Raw genomic sequence first — 16430 nt, 5'->3', positions numbered from 1 at the left:
ATGGAGCCTGGGTCTCTTGCTCTTTAAACTAGTGTAAATTGTGGATTCTGTGTAACTTTGTCTTTAAACCATGATTTGAGGACTTCAGTAACTTAGCCAAAAGTTATAGGTCTATTACAGGAGTGGATAGGTGAGCTTCTATGGCATGTAATGTACTGGAGGTCAGACTAGATTATCATGATGGTCCCTTTTGACCTTACAGTCTGAGTCTAAAAAAGAGAGGTTCATTTGGTTTGGTGCTTTGAACACTTTTGGGCTAGTGCAGGTGGGAAGAGGGACAGAGGAGCAGCAGGGGTGGAAAAGAGACGTGAAAAGAGGTGATGGGAAGGAAAGGAAACAAGTGGAGAAATGAGGGGGGAAAGCTGAAATGGACCAAAGCAGAGGAGTCTTGAATAAAAGAGCTCAGCTGGAACAGGGAGAAAGAAACTCAGAAGCATGCAGGACATAGGACAGCCAGAGGAAGGACTGGTGACCCTGAAGATCTGTTTTCCATGGAATTGTAGGTCAAGAGAAGGCTGATGGACACTTGAACAACTGGAATCCAAGCCTAGGTCAGGCTGGCTTTAAGAATTCCCCAACTTTTACTGTACGTGCAGGTAGGATGAGTGGGGAAGAAGAGAAAAAATGGGATTCTGGGTTACTCTGAGGCTAAGGAAATAGGTAAGAGGGAAAAGAGAAAGCAGTTAAGAGAAGAAATGGGGAGGGGTTAAAATGAGGGGAAACTCAGAAGGTAGAGAAATGCAAAGGCCTGAGGGAGCTGTTTTCATCCTTGCTCCCACCCTGCTGTCAGGGGGACTTCTGAGCATCCCCCTACAACACATACCAAGCCACAGAGACTGAGTATTTTCCCCCAGTCATCATGCTCCCCAGCACTGGGGTGGGGCACCCAGGAAAACTTGCCTTTCACTCTAAGGCTTGGTTAAGAAGAGCTTCCACACAGCTTTCCCTTCCTGCTCCTAACTCAACCTGCCTCCACCACATTGGGGTTGGGGTGGGATTAGCTGTGCTAAGCTTCCTTCTTTTCTTGGTGCAAACACCATCATGGAGACTGTAGCTGCTGGTTTCCAGACAGAGAGGCAGCCGTAGTGAACACATGTAAGGGCTGAAGCTTTTGTGTGCATAATTTAAAGAGACAAGCCCCATTACACACAATGAAGAGAATTATTTTAATAGTTTTGCCAGGCTGGGGTCAAGTGCCTTGCATATGATTTCATATTATTGCTGTGAGCCAGTTTGATTATGTTAGGTAGGGGAGAGATGGGGAAAATACTAGAGACACTGGAAGATGGGATCCAGAAGGAAGAAGAGAAAGATACAAGGTCACAAAACTGATATAAGGGAGGAGGCCAAAACTATTAAGAGTGAAAGAGTGGAAGATGAAAAGTGGGGAATGGAAAGGAAAGCCACACCATTTTAAGCTTAGAAATCTTTTATTTTTTTACTATATTTGCTAAAGTCACATGCATGCTTATGGTTGGCCCTGTTTTATTTGAGTTTACTTTTTGTCTAAAATGGCTTTTAAAAAGCATTTATATTCTTTTTAAAGCACAATTACATTACTGATAAGATGTAACTAAATCTGTTTTTATAAGAGCAATCTAAGCCTTTTTGTGTGAAGGGCATCACAACTGAAATCTGTGCAGAACCATATTTCCTTCTTCCACTGTAATGAAAAATAGAATTGTACAGTTGGATTTATGAGCTATGCTGCAATAAAACTACTTTCTGCGTAGGATTGGATGTTCTTAAGTTTAGGGTAGTGCTTTAATCTATTGGGGAGGGAGAGTGTCATGCCCATGGCTGGAATGCTACTTGGTGAACTGTACAAAGGACCAACGGAGAGGGAAGTAAAACTGTGGAAAGCGGATGTGGGCTGTGCATGGATTCTACTTGGGGAATCAATCAGAAGGCATGCAAACCTCCACTCAGAAGGAAATCCAGGAGAGCTAGAAGTGAACTAGTATGAGTAAATGATAAAGTTCAAAAGGTCGTTTGAGCCAAACAGAGTGGAGCTCACCTTGGATCCGCAGCAACCAACCAAGAGTTCCCCTCAGCCTGCAGAAGCATATGTACATCATTATCTGACAGCTCACCACCCCAGATTGCTATCCTTCACTAGATAACCAGTTTGGTGTTTATAGGTCAACTGTCAGGGCTGTTGTCATGGAAGTGTGTGCAGCTATTAACAGGATGCTGCTGCCACAGATCATAAAGGCTAGGGCACTGCACAGAAGATCATCAATGATTTTGCATGGCTGGGGTTCCCAAACTGTGCTGGGGCCATTGATGGGACAGTGTATGCTTTGCCCACCACACTAGGCCTCAGAGTTCATGATCAGAAGTCCTCCAAAGATTTGTTGATTACTGCAGCAGAAGCATCAATATTAATGTAGGGTGGTCTGGAAAGGTCCATGATGCCAGACTCTTTGGAAAGTTAGGCCTCTTTTCTACAATGAAAAGGAGATAATTTGCTCCCCGGACCACTATACAGGGGCAGCTCTAGGCACCAGAAAAGCAAGCAGGTGCTTGAGGCAGACCATTTACAGGGGCGGCAGCTGTCAGGGATCTAGCCTGGGAGCTGAGAACCAACAGGGGGCCCTGGGAGCTGTAGTTCCTTGGTTAGCTCCCTGCCCATAGAGCCAGCCCTGGAGCAGGGAAAGAACTACATTTCCCAGCATTCCCTTGGCCGCTATCAACAGGAAAGGGAGGGGGAGGGAGTATGGTAGCAGAAACCTCATGCTGCAGCTTGTTGTGAATGGAGAGCTCACTGCTAGAGCAGGGTGGCACTGTTAATGGAGAACAATTGTGCCTAAGGAGTAGAAGGCTTTGGCCCAGATACCCCCTTCAGAAGTCATCCCCAGACTGGATTAGGGATACTGATGTGACCTCACCTTGCAGCCCCCAAAGAAGGAATTGGGTGGACGAAATTGACAGTGCCCCTCTCTATCTGAAGCCTAGCAAGAGAGGTATGTGGATCCCACTAGAATTTAAAATGAAAAGTAAGGGAGGGGAGGCTCTACTGGACCAGGGCAGCTTTAAATACAGTACCAGGCACGTAGGAGGATTTCCACTTCTGAGCCATGGAAGCAGAAATTGACTTTTCCTTTCCAGATTTAGCTAATATTCAGAAGGGGAATCTAGCACCTGCTTCCAGATTTGAACACCCTCAAAATTCAGGAGTACTCAAGCTCAGTTCTGGGCAGGTTTTACTTCATTTCTTCCAAATCAAATATACTGTAATTCGCTGTAGAAAAAGTAGGATAAAATTGAGCAAGAAATGCTTCCCAGTGGTTTTTAGGACTGGAATTGCTATTTTCACCAGCCATTGCCTCTTTTTTTAAGTTTTATTTGTTTAAAAGGAAGACAGTGATATTGCATTGGCAAATTCCCCATAGAAACAAAGAGAGGAACAAAAGAATAATAAAGGCATCTCAACTTTTCCTCATTTATGTGGGACAGTCTTATAATATGCACCCAGATATCCTCCAATCACACAAGCCGAAAATCGTTCCATTTTACTGCAGTTCTGTAACCATATGGGAACCAATCCTGTCTGTGATCTGTGCACATCCAAAATTCCTGCTGAATGACCCACCCTGGGAGCAAGTTACCAGTTATCCAGGGCTGGGGCGGAAGGAGGATGCAGTTGGGGGGCAGAGCCCAGAGCTGGGGCAGTATGGGGTGTGGGGGGAGGGAGAGCCAAGGGCTGGGGTGGCAGGGGGTGCGGGTTGGGGAGTGTAAGGTTCTTGGGGAGACTTCGGGCCTACACAAGGTGCTCTGCAAGAACGAGGCCCACTCACACTGTGAGTTATTGGCTTTAATGAAGGTAATGTGACACACCCGCAATGGAGACTCCTGGCGTTGCTGTCACGGAGGCGGGGAACCCAGCGCACCGAAGCTCAGCCTGGGACGGAGTCCAAAGGCGGGACAAAGGCATACATCTATATATACCAAGCACAAAGGCAGCTCATATATATGCAAAAAAGGGGCTTTCCACGGCTCCGTCCGCCCCCTAGCTAGAGACCATGGACTTTCCACCAAAGACCATACAAACTGGTCCTAACTGGTTACAAGCAGTTCTATCTAGCTTACCGTGTCCTGCAATGACCGGCTGCTTAGCAAGCAGGGGTTTTCCACAGGCCACCGAGAAAGTGGAAAGTACCCTAGCTAGGCCGTTACACAATCTTCCGCGGGTCCCTACAGGGAGGGAGCCCAGGGCTGGGGCGACAGGTGTGGTGGGGGGAGCCCAGTGCTGGGGTGGGGACAACCAAATTTTTTTTCACTTGGGGCAGCAGGAAACTTAATAGCCGGCCCTGCCACTGTTGATATCAATGGTGTTCTGATTCCCCCTGTCATTCTGGAAGACCCAGCTTCCCTGGCATTTGAAGCCTTTTACTGGACACTCAGATGGGAGAAAGGAGCTGGTTACCTGTACCCTGAGCAGTCACAGAACCAGTGGGGTATGTATGTGAAGGCTGAAAGGGAGATGGAGATGGCTCAATGATAAAGTTTGAGACTGCTGAGCAATATCTGCCTCATGTGATAACTGCTCACTGTATTTTGCACCACATCTGTACATGGATAAGGAAATAAAGATTTAGCTTATTACAGTCTTTAGGAATTTCCCCAGTGTATTAATATATAACTTGACACCATCACATGGAACACAGTTATGCAAACTTAATTTACACAGCAGATCCATATATACGTGCCATAAAATGTACAAAATGTACAAATAAAAATGCCCATAAACAACTGTATAAATAGCACTGCTGTGCCACCATTTTTGTAACAAAAATTGTGGGGAAAGGGACAATGAGAGTCTTCAAGAGCTTGGTTCTTTTATTTCTGCTACCTGTAGTGAGAGGTTCTATGGTACAGCTGAAAAATGGTGGTTATGAGGATATTATTATTGCAATTAACCCTGGGTTACCGGAAGATGGCAATATCATTAGAAACATAATGGTAAGAACTTTGGTATACGTAATGTCCTTCTGTGATATTCTGTGGGTTAGATCTACCTCTAGATTAGCCATAATCTTAAAAGACCAGTTCCAGCTCTCATTAATGACAATGTGAGGTTTTCTCTTTTGATTTTCATGGGAGCTAGATCAATTCTGTGGTTACTAAATTTGATCTTAACTTAAATTTTTATTCAAGTGCTGCTGTTAGTGAAATGAGTGTACTCATCCCTTGAAGTTTAACAGGAATATTATGGCTCAGGGTCAGGCTGATTCTATGTATCACCTTCTTCTTAATTACTTCTTTCCAAACAGTGTGTACCTTAGACTAGAGAATCTCCAGAACATGGATATTTAATTGCCAATTACTGAACCTCCATATAATGTTTTTCCATTTGCTTTTATCCCTCCTTTCCCCCGTCCTTGTAGGCATTCACTGTGTTCTTAAAAACCCTTGGTGTGTGTATATGTATGGGTGTGTGTGTATATATATATATTTCTGTTTTTAGTTATTCTTTAAGTTCTCAGTGTAGATCTTTGCTCCTTGATCACATGATTTGGCCATTGAGCATTGACTTGCTGTAAAGGGAAGAATAAACTGAGGTGGGCATAGTCATTAACTAGGAACCCCCAAACTACTCAGGAGCGGTGGGGAAGGAGCAAGGAGGAGGGGAACAGGAAAATAGCGACAAAGTAGTGCCCACTGTAGAGGCAGGAAGAAAGTAGAACCTAATTAAAGTGGAGCAGAAAAATGAGGACTCCCAGGAAGAAGAAAAAGGAAATCACAGGTTATTACTTATTATTGCATTTGATTCATCAAGCACCACAGTACACTTTACAGATTAATGAAAAGGACTGGTCCAGGATTGAGCCATGCTGCATCTCAAGCCTGTGTAACTTTTTTGAGGAAATTTCATATTTGGATGGAGGTTTTATTTTCAGGGATAGATTGCGGTTTTTATCATAAACCCTGAGCAAGGGATGGTGTATACTTGCACTGTCCTAGGAGCACTCCAGAATCTTTCAGAGTTACAATTTGGTCTCTCCTTGCTCCATGAGGGAAATAATCTGTCCCAGCCCTTCCCTTGGTCAGGGTTGGTTTCTTTCTATGTCTTCACATACTGAGTGTTACTTTATGTACTCTTGTTTCCTGGCAAGGCTAAACTACTCATTGCCTCTACTGTTCAATTTGTAATTCATAAATCTTTTCTTTTCTTTCCCTACCAGGACATGGTCAAAGAGGCTTCTACTTACTTGTTCAATGCTACAAAACAGAGATTTTTTTTCAAGTCTGTAAAAATTATAATTCCTCTTCATTGGCTGCCAAAAGATGAGTATTTAAGTGTAAAAACAGAGTCATATGATAAGGTAAGACTTAGAGCACTCATTACAAATCAAAAGTATTTGTTGTGTTCATACGCTAAAGACATAGCGTCTTGTCTACAGGGTTGGTTAATGCACACTATGGAGGTATGATTTCTAAATCACTCTAATGTGCTGCTCAGTAATTGATCCTTGTAGACCCTGCTGGTGTGCGCTAAATATTCCCTGGTGCACTTTAATGTAGTGTTGCACTTCAGAAATCACCTCCCTGTACCGCGTAGACAATCCCTAAGTTTTTCCAATAACGAGGGAATATAAATTGCTCTCTTTAGAATTTGTATTGCCCCCTAGTGCCCAGTCCTGCAATCCTTACCCAGGGAAACAATCAATGGGAGTGTTCTGTGAGTAAAAGCTGCAGGATGAGCCCATTCAACAAAATCATCTGCCACCCTCCATTTCCTGCTGCTCTTTAAACAAGGACAATTTTATTTTTAGGCAGATGTTATCGTGGCTAATCCTTTCTTGAAGTACGGAGATGATCCCTACACGCTGCAATATGGAGGATGTGGGGAAAAGGGACGATACATTCATTTCACTCCCAACTTCCTGCTAAATGACAATTTGTATAACATCTATGGATCACGAGGTAGCACCATCTACTGGATCTTAATTTTCTGCTTTTGTTATAAAAATGCAATGGGCAAGATGTTCCAAAGTGACTAGTAATTTGGGATGTCTCAGTTTTTGGTTGCGATGCTTTAAAAGGACCTGGTTTTTCACACAGTGTTGAACATCAGGCTTCCTTAAGGAGTCTTAAGTTGGACACTCAGAAATGGGGGCACCTAAAATGACCAGTCTCTTTTGAAAATTTTGGCTCATATTTTTACAGTAAATGAGGGTTGTTTTTCCTCTTAAATTATTGCCTTGACTTGGAAATACCATATGTCCTAACACTACAGTCCAGTTAGCTAATCTGAGAGTTGCAGTGGGTGTAACCTGGGGAACATGAAGGTAAAACCAGTCCCAGAGGATTCTAGAATAGACTAAACTCTTATGAGCGGATCCTACTCTGAGGACTTGAAGGTTTTTATTGGAGCTTCTGAAAGTCATATTTGCCCAACTACCCTTTTTGTAAGTGTACATTCACAGAGAATTAACAGTATTCCCATTTTGATTTCACATTGCCCATGTGAGGCCATTAACAAGCAAATAAAAAAGCTCCAATAGAAACTCCTCAGTTTTGTGCAGTGTAACTTGCTGTCATAACAATGACTTTCTCCTATGCCCATTTAACCAATATACTGTCCAATTTATTTATCTCTGTTCCATACACAAGTTAGAATCAATCATTTACGTGTTTCTTTTAAAATAGAGCTAGGTCAAAACCAGTCCCTCAAATCTGAATCCTGGTAAAGATGCAAGATTATTTGGTTTCAAATCCAAGGTAAACCTGCATTAGATTAGATCAAAATTTATAGGTTTGTGGTCTCGCAAGAACAGTCTTTCTCATCAGACTTCTGGCATTTTGGGACAAAAATCTCCTTAAAACAATTCATTGGAATCCAGTAAAGTCAAATACAAACCCAAATTCTAGCCTGGTGAAGCATTGAACTCAAACCTTGAATTCTGGCTTAAACTTAATCTGATTTGAGCGCTGCTTCCTTGGCCCATCTTTAGTTGAAAGTTTTAGTTAGACAACATTATGTACATTCTTCATGTCAATGGCTTTACCAAGAAAGGGGTTAGATTGTCTTCATGCGATATTATGGTTTCTGGAAAAGTATTCTGGTTGTCTAAACTTTCACACTTTTATCTGCCTTCAGCTATCTAAGTAATCCTTTGTTTTACCTTGATCTGAAGTTAAACTAACTTCTCTAGGTTTTCTAATATACAGTACACCTTTTCCCTTGTGTTATATGAGTCAAGAATTATTATTTTAATAGACGTGGGTACATTAGACACCTTGCTTATACCAGGAATAGACAGAAGCTACTGTCTGCAAACAGAGGTGCCAGATCTTTATCTAGTTCTGTTAATACTCTGGAAGGGTTAATCTGAACACAGTGATCTGTTTGGGTTTAAGGCCTGGATCCCGCAGTGAGTGCTGTGTGGGTGCAGGGGTCCACCCAAGCAGAGCTCATTGCAGATTGTGCCCTAAATTTGTTTAAATGACCTACAGGAATTTAAAGTAAACTTTAAAGTGTTGTATTTAGAATTCACACATGCTCCTTCTCTTCCGCAGCCAAAGTTTTTGTCCATGAATGGGCCCATCTTCGTTGGGGGGTATTTGATGAATACAATAATAATGCACCTTTCTATGTGTCTATAAATTCTGGAAATGCAAGTGTTGAAGCAACAAGGTATCGGTGTTTTTATATTTTGTCTTCAGCTCATGTCATTTTAAATAGTTCAGTGACATTTGGTACATACTTGTCTGTGTTCAGTCTGTACTCTGAGCGAAGAGTCTTGGCAAGTTGTTGTTCATAGGATTAAAAAAGAAGCTATAGGATAATATTTAACTAATGATATTGCTGCCCAGAGATCAGTCTAATTGAATTGCAGTCACTATTATTTTATAATCCATCACATTTTTAATACTAAATGAGCTTTTAATTTAGGTGCAATTGCAGATTTGAGTTACCATTCTCTACATTTTGATTTATCGTGCCTTTATGAAATAGCAGTTAGCATGTAGTAAATAAGAATGTTTTCTTAAGTTCCTCTGGGGAGTGATCCTCTGGGAAGTTCCAAACCATTCCTACTAGTTCATGTTTAGATTTTTTAAATATTAAAAAGAGACATAGTCAAGGTACACTCCCCATTATTGACCTGCTTTAAAGCAGACTATCTTATGATATATTCTCTAGAGTCTGCATATCTAATGGGGGGTGGGATTTAAGTGTACAACTCTGTCAATGAGAAACAAAAAACAGAGTGAGACTGGATATCTCAGAGGGTTGGATAGGAGAGAGAGAACTTTTCGCTCCTCAGGCACTGGTCTGAATTGGAAGCAGTTTGGTCTTGCCTAAAACTCGTTACCATCTGCCAGTCACTTGTTGACCACGGTGAAACGAATTGGTATTTTCTGTCCAATTGGCACTCTAAGTGGCAGTCACCATTGAAGGAGACTGTGACAGGGCTCCCTGCTCCACACTTCAACCACTACAAAGTGGCTGGACACTTTCCAGGTTTATAAGCATCAGTGTGTTATTTATTAGGTCCACTCCACCAGTTCATCAGTACAGCCTTGGGCAGCAACATACGAGAGTTCCTCATAGCCCACTCTCTGAGGTGGCAGAGGGAAAGATCTCCTCATGGTGAGCCCCTATATCTCCTGGCATCCTCCCTCATGCATTTCCTTCCTGTCTCTTAACTGCTCCCAGCTGATGGGTTGATTGCTCTCATTAGCACATCAGCCCCATGTCTAATTAGAGCATTAAACACCCATCTTTCAGGGCAGGTCTACACTACAGCCGAAGTCAAGAAAGCCCCCATCCCACAAGCAGCATAAGCTTCACAGTCTTCATACCAATGCTATGTTGACAGGAGATGCTCTCTTGTTCACATACCTTCCACTTCTCACTGAGAGGAAGTAATTATGCCAATGGGAGAGTGCGCTCCCTCCACATAACGTGTATTCATCAGACATGCTACAGTGTGCATCTGTGTAGATGTAATGCTGTAGTGTAGACTTGCCCTCAGTTAAGTCCACTCCCAGGGGGAATGGCTAGTAACTTGAGTTTGGGTCAGCTCTAGGCTCCTAGATCTCTGTCACAGATACAGTGATTGAATTGCCATGGAGAATGTAATACCAGTTCACCTCCGGAGTGTGTTCTTCAAGTCTGGATTGAGGTATATTGATGGAAGAGTGGAGGCACTTATATTGTTTCTCATCACGTAGAGGGTTTTTGATTCACAGCCTATACTAAATTACTTGAGGATGTCTCTGAAAAAAAAGTCTACCAGTATTTTATTATTCTGACCATTTGTGAATTGGATTGTAAACTTTTGGGGGGCAGAGATAGTGTCTATATTTGTGTGTGTGCGATTGCTAGTACAATACAATCCCAGTGCTGACTGGAGACTCTGGGCCTTTCATGATTCAAATAATAAATAACAGATTGTTATTTGTTGATTATATGTGGCTTATTAGCTAAGCCTCTTACTATCTTTCCTCCCCTTTAGGTGTTCAGCTAGTGTGACTGGTAAATACATAGTCCAGAGCACGACAAGAAAATGCAAATATGATCAACAGACAAAGCTGTATGAAGCTGGATGTAAATTTGTACCAGATAAAACACAAAATGCCCCAGCATCTATAATGTACATGCAAAGCCTCCCTTCTGTAAGTATTGTTACTGCCTTTTGCCCAGTTGGATAGCCAATATTTGGGGTGTTTTAGGTTGTTTCCATTAGGAGAAGCTGATATGGAAAGAAGTATTTCTTTGATGCTTCCTGTTGATTTACAAAGAATATACATAAAGTCCTGTTACTATGAGGACAGCAGGAATCAAGCAGGGGGTATTTTTCTTTACTCACAGTTCCAAACTTCTTTCCACCCATCACTCTGCCCAAAAAAACCTTCCCCTCTGCTTTCCTTCCTGGGGAGCCCTGAGTTTACCTAAGTTTCTTTTTAGCTTCCTCTCTATGCCTGTTTGCTGTTCGTATAGTGCGGGGGGCCAATTGGGTCCACAGGCTCTCATTAACCCTTTCATTGCCAGTGTGGGGTGTATCTGTCCCATCATAGGTGTATGGAAATAACCCAAGATTGTGGCTAATTTTGCTCCCTTTTGAATCAGGTAAAAATAAAGTTACCCAGACAGGGGGGCATATTCTGTTACAACACTGATGGGGCTTATCCTTTTGTGACAGGGCTCCCATGAAGTGCTAAGCATTTTCAACTCCACTAAAATAAATGGAAATTGAATATGCTCAGCAACTTGCTAGAGATGCTCAGCAACTTGCTAGAGATGCTCAGCACCTTACTTCTGGAGCTTCGAAAATATTCTGTGAGATAAATTCTGCTCTGCTGGGACTAATAAGAGGGCAGCGAGCTGTTCATCCTCTTTAAAGGTATTCCTGACAGTCAGGAAGAGCAGAGAGTTTCTGTTTGCAAATTTTTCCATTCCTGCATGATCTTCCACTGGTAGAGTATGTTGAGTCCCAGGCAAGTTGGGTTCCTTATGCATCAAAGTACTGGGACACCATAGTAACTACATATCTGTGAACTTTATTGATGATGTCTGCACTGCTTGGACATCCTCACAACACCGGGTAAGTAGACACATTGCATGTCTACAGCTGAATCAGAAGTATGACGGAAGCTCAGGTAGGCATCTGTGGGCTAATTTAAAATCTAGATAGTGTGGCTAAAAATAGCAGCAAAGGCATGATGGAATGGACACCGTGCAGGCTGGCAATGTGAGTATATATCCAGGGTTCTGGGTGAGCTTATAAAGACATGCTGAAGCCCAGGCTGCCAAATCTTCATTGCTATCTGTAGCTACACAAGCTGGACTAAAGCAAATGTGGGTATGGCCACTTGAGCTGCAGTGCTGTGCTCAGTGTAAACCCTGAGACAGATTCTTTAAGAACATACTTCTTTGCCTTCCTCCAGGGCACAGGACATAGACAGATTATATGGTCTGTAGCCTTTAGAGTGGGCAAAGAATTTCTGTATTTATGGTTATCATGAGCAATAGAACAATAGTAGAATGCAATTTGCTACTACAGGTGTACGCTTGCTTTTTTCAATAATTTTTCTTCTCTTCCAATTTGCCTTTTTTTTAAGGTGGTTGAGTTCTGTGATCAAAGTACTCATAATGAAAACGCTACAAATATGCAGAACAAAATGTGTAACTACCACAGCACCTGGGAAGTAATTATGAACTCTTCTGACTTCAATAACACCTCTCCAATAAATAGCGCACGTCCTCCATTTGAGACCTCCTTCTCATTGCTGCAGACCAAAGACAGAGTAGTCTGTCTAGCACTTGATGTTTCTGGGAGCATGGCTGGGGTAAGTACTAACATATATATGTCTCTCTCTCTCTCTCTCTCTTTTTAACAGAAATGCTTAGAAACAGGCAGTTATAAAACAATGTGGTGTATATATTACAATATTTTCTTCAGTTAACATTTCAGTAATGATGTTTATTATTTTGGAAAAATTGATGCCATTATTTTTCCCATTATAGATATTTAGGGATTGATAAAAGGAAACACATCAAATTGCTAAAAATGATATGCCAGACTTAGTCTCTCTTTCCTTACAAAATATAACTACTGCTCTTTTTTAGCTTCAGCTCCAGAATGTCAAAACTACTGTAGTTCCCCAAAACCGGGGGTGAAAGTAAAACACAGGACTTACGGGGGCTGGTGCCTTGGGCAGAAGGGGAGGGACTGGGGGGTCAGCGTGCCCAGACAGCCCATTTGTGCTGCCTGGCCCGCTCCGCCCAGGGCTCCAGCTGCGGTTAAAGGGCTCAGGCAGAGGTGGCCAGAGGCCTGGCCCTTTTAAATCGCTGGCCCCGGGGCAGCTGTTTCTTTTGCCCCGCTTGTCGGCGGCCCTGCCGGTAGGGACCCAGCAGGGCCGCCGATGGGAGACGCAAGAGAGGCAGCCATGTTAAAGCGCTGCTGCTGGGGCAGCGCTTTGAAGTCAGCTGGGTATGGGCCGGTACTGGCAGCCACTTTTTACCAGTATGCCGTCCTGTCCCGTACCTGTTTGCTTTCACCCCTGCCCAAAACAGAAAATATATCATGCATGCACGTTTCATGCTATGCGACTCACAAATTATTTTCAAAATAAATATGAAAGTCAGTGTGGTATAGCAAATAAAAATGAAATACTTCCCCTCATAATCATTCATCCTAATGAGTCAAGAATTTGGGCTGTCATAAAGTGATGCTAGATAAGCAGAGTGAGACTTTTTAAAATTAAAACTTGTGCTATTTAGCATAATTCTTATCTTGCAGAGGTCCCTGTAGGTGACATGAGTCCTTAAAGAGACTCAATCTGTTTCAGGCCTCAAATTAATCATTCTTACAATAAATCCAACATAATCTCCCGGAATAAGCTATGTGTTCATATGTATAAATGTCATAACATGTAGAAGTGAGAGTCATGTGATAAACTTGTCACATCTCTGTAGTTTATTTATCCTGCCCATAAATCCATCTCCCCAGCTTTATTCTTACAGTCCAAACCACTACCTAGCTTCCAAGAGCTTTTTTATATGAACCTCTGTTGTATTCTTTCCTCAATATATTTCTTCATCGCTTATTTATTTGTTTCAAACATTCAACCCTGAGCCAATGACAACATCTGTTCTCAAAATATTACAGTTTTGAAGTGTGTTATCTCACAGACCTTCAGGGCTAGAAATAGGATCTTCCCACCAGTATATAATGGAAGAGAAGGTCTTCAGCATCCCAGTGAGGAGTACGACACCCTTTTATGCCCTAGGGAGGCCCCAGACATCTTGCTTTAAAATTGTAGTATATTTATGCCTGGGAAAAAAGTGTGTAATTTTTATAAGTCTTTATGAGCCCTGTATAGATTGAATAATGATAACAAGGTACCTGGCTTCACAGGTGCAGGGGTAAAAATAGCCTCAACATCAAATAATTGAAACCTCTCTAAAACATTCAAAAATACTTTTTTCTGTCATACTGAATATATATTCGTGTGGTAGAAAGGTTTTATGAATGCTGCTTGGAATGACCTGCCTAGTCACTCAAAATTTTACCAACAAGGAATAACATTAGTACGCCAACTCATGCAGGTTAAAACAGTACTATACTGGCATGTATTCCACATATATTATTATGAAGTATAAGTGTATTAATATAGCTTTATTTAAAAAAAATATTTGAGGTCTTCAGTTCAGCCATCAACACAACTCCACTGAGGAGTCAAATGATGATGTTTCGATAAAGTCTATTAGAAAAATTTGCCAAGGATGGTGCATGGGATTTATCTTCTCTCTCAGAAACATAATTTATGAGGCTAAAACAGGTTGAACAGGTCTCTTAATATATTTGATGAAGATCCACAATAACGAATTCCACCAAAATGTACAGGAGGGTGCTTAAAATGGCCATATGGCTATTTCTTTGGCCTACAGAGTACTATATAATGTTTTATATGATTTCAGTTTTGTGGTTCAGTATTTGTCAATATCAAATAATGACGTTATTTAATTTATGACAAAGAAAGATATGGATCTCAAGTAAGTGTGCATCTTGTGATGAGCTACAGTTGAGCAGTATGGAATTCAGTGCTCTTGAAAGTAAAGCACTAAACACTAGCTGAAAACGTATAGTGCAGCTATACCCTGTGTAAGCTTCCCCTATGTTGCTCTGCCAATGCTCCTTCTTCCTAACATGCCACACCAGTACAATTCCATTCCTGGGACTGATGTTTAGAAAAGATTGACAATTTCCTCAAATTATCTAGTGATGTTATGATGTGATAAATGTCTGTCATGCATGACACATGCTATGAAAACAACGAGGAGTCTGGTGGCACCTTAAAGACCAACAATTTATTTGGGCATAAGCTTTCCTGGGTAAAAAACCTCACTTCTTCAGATGCATGGAGTGAAATTACAGATGCAGGCATAAATATACTGACACATGAAGAGAAATGGGAAGGGAGAAATTACCTTTATAAGTGGAGAACCATTGTTGACAAAGCCAATTCAATCATGGTGTATGTGGTCCACTCCCAGTAATCAATGAGGAGGTGTCAATACCAAGAGAGGGGAAAACTGCTTTTGTAGTCAGTCAGCCACTCCCTGTTCCTATTCAAGCCCAAATTAATGGTGTTAAATTTGCAAATGAATTGTAGCTCTGCAGTTTTGCTTTGAAGTCTGTTTTTGAAGGTTTTTTTAAGAATGACTACTTTTAAAATTGAAAGATTGCAACTTTTCAGTTATTGGGAGTGGACCACATCCACCCTGGCTGGCTTGGCCTTGTCAACACTGGGTCTCCACTTGTAATGTAACTCTCTTCTCTTCATGTGTCAGTATGTTTATGTCTGCAACTTATAATTTTCACTCTATGCATCTGCAAAAGTGGGAGTTTTTACCCACGAAAGCTTATGCCCAAATAAATCTGTTAGCCTTTAAGATGCCACCGGACTCCTCATTGTTTTTGTGGATACAGACTAACACGGCTAGCCCTCAGATACTTGGCAACATACTATGAAACCACCCAATTGGGGACTGAGAGGCCCAGGATGTAAATGCACCAATCTAGAGATAATACTTGAAATTCTGGATCACAAGTGAAATGAGTGTGCTGTTCTCTAATGATTTTCTGTCCTCATCAAACAACCAACATTTTTGACACAGCTGGCATTCCTTCCTCTGGAGAGATTTCAGATTGGAATAGCAGCTGTGGAAGTACAGTAAACGAGGAAGTCTCGAAAAGCTTATGTAAACTAGTACTATGAATATTTTACTGTCGTTAGCATCAAATTCACCCCAAAGCTATTTAGAGACAAACTAGTTAATTAAGATCTGCACCTAGATTTCCAGAGATAAAAAGATAGAAATCGGCCCATCCCCTAACCTTAATATAGGAAAGATCAAGATAATGACAGCTAGTTTTATATAGAGAGAAAACCTCTCAAGGTTAAACTTTCTCAGCTGATTTTCAGCAATCTGTTCAAAATATTTACATTTAAAATAAATTCTTTCACTAAACTTAACATATTTTCAAAGTGCCAGGTGCCTGTGAAATAGAGGGGCTATTCCAAAGCATAGGTAGGTTGAGTACTGTCCTCTGAGGCTGCAGCCATTTTATCTAAATAAATTATGTGACACAATCTTATTTGTGAGCATGAGATCACATTATTAGCTGACACTGTTATATATCTCCTGCGGTTTCAGTATGCAGATACTCTTCATAATAGCCGAACATGGCACACATCACCACTGGTTTGGAAATATATGCCAGGGTGATATGTAGGGTAGCTGGGGTAGTCAGATGTTGGAAAATTGGGAAAACCACCCATATTTTCCCTCCAAATCTCTCATCTACTCCATGGCAGGTACATTTCAATGTATCTGTACAAACTGAACATTGGTAATTGCTGTATTCTTGCATTTGCATTTTGCTATCTCTCTTGAAAAGCCTTGATAG

The 16430-nt window shown here is 41.6% G+C and overlaps 1 pseudogene; it reads left to right on the top strand.

The window, feature by feature from the left end:
• The first annotated feature begins 4815 nt into the window (after nucleotides 1–4815).
• Nucleotides 4816–16430, top strand: part of LOC115656205 — a 29397-nt pseudogene continuing 17782 nt past the window's right edge.

The sequence above is a fragment of the Gopherus evgoodei genome, chromosome 8 (assembly GCF_007399415.2).
Source record: "Gopherus evgoodei ecotype Sinaloan lineage chromosome 8, rGopEvg1_v1.p, whole genome shotgun sequence".
Lineage (NCBI taxonomy): Eukaryota > Metazoa > Chordata > Testudines > Testudinidae > Gopherus > Gopherus evgoodei.
The sequence above is the reverse complement of the archived record's forward strand: the minus strand, read 5'-3'. Positions and strand labels throughout refer to the sequence as shown.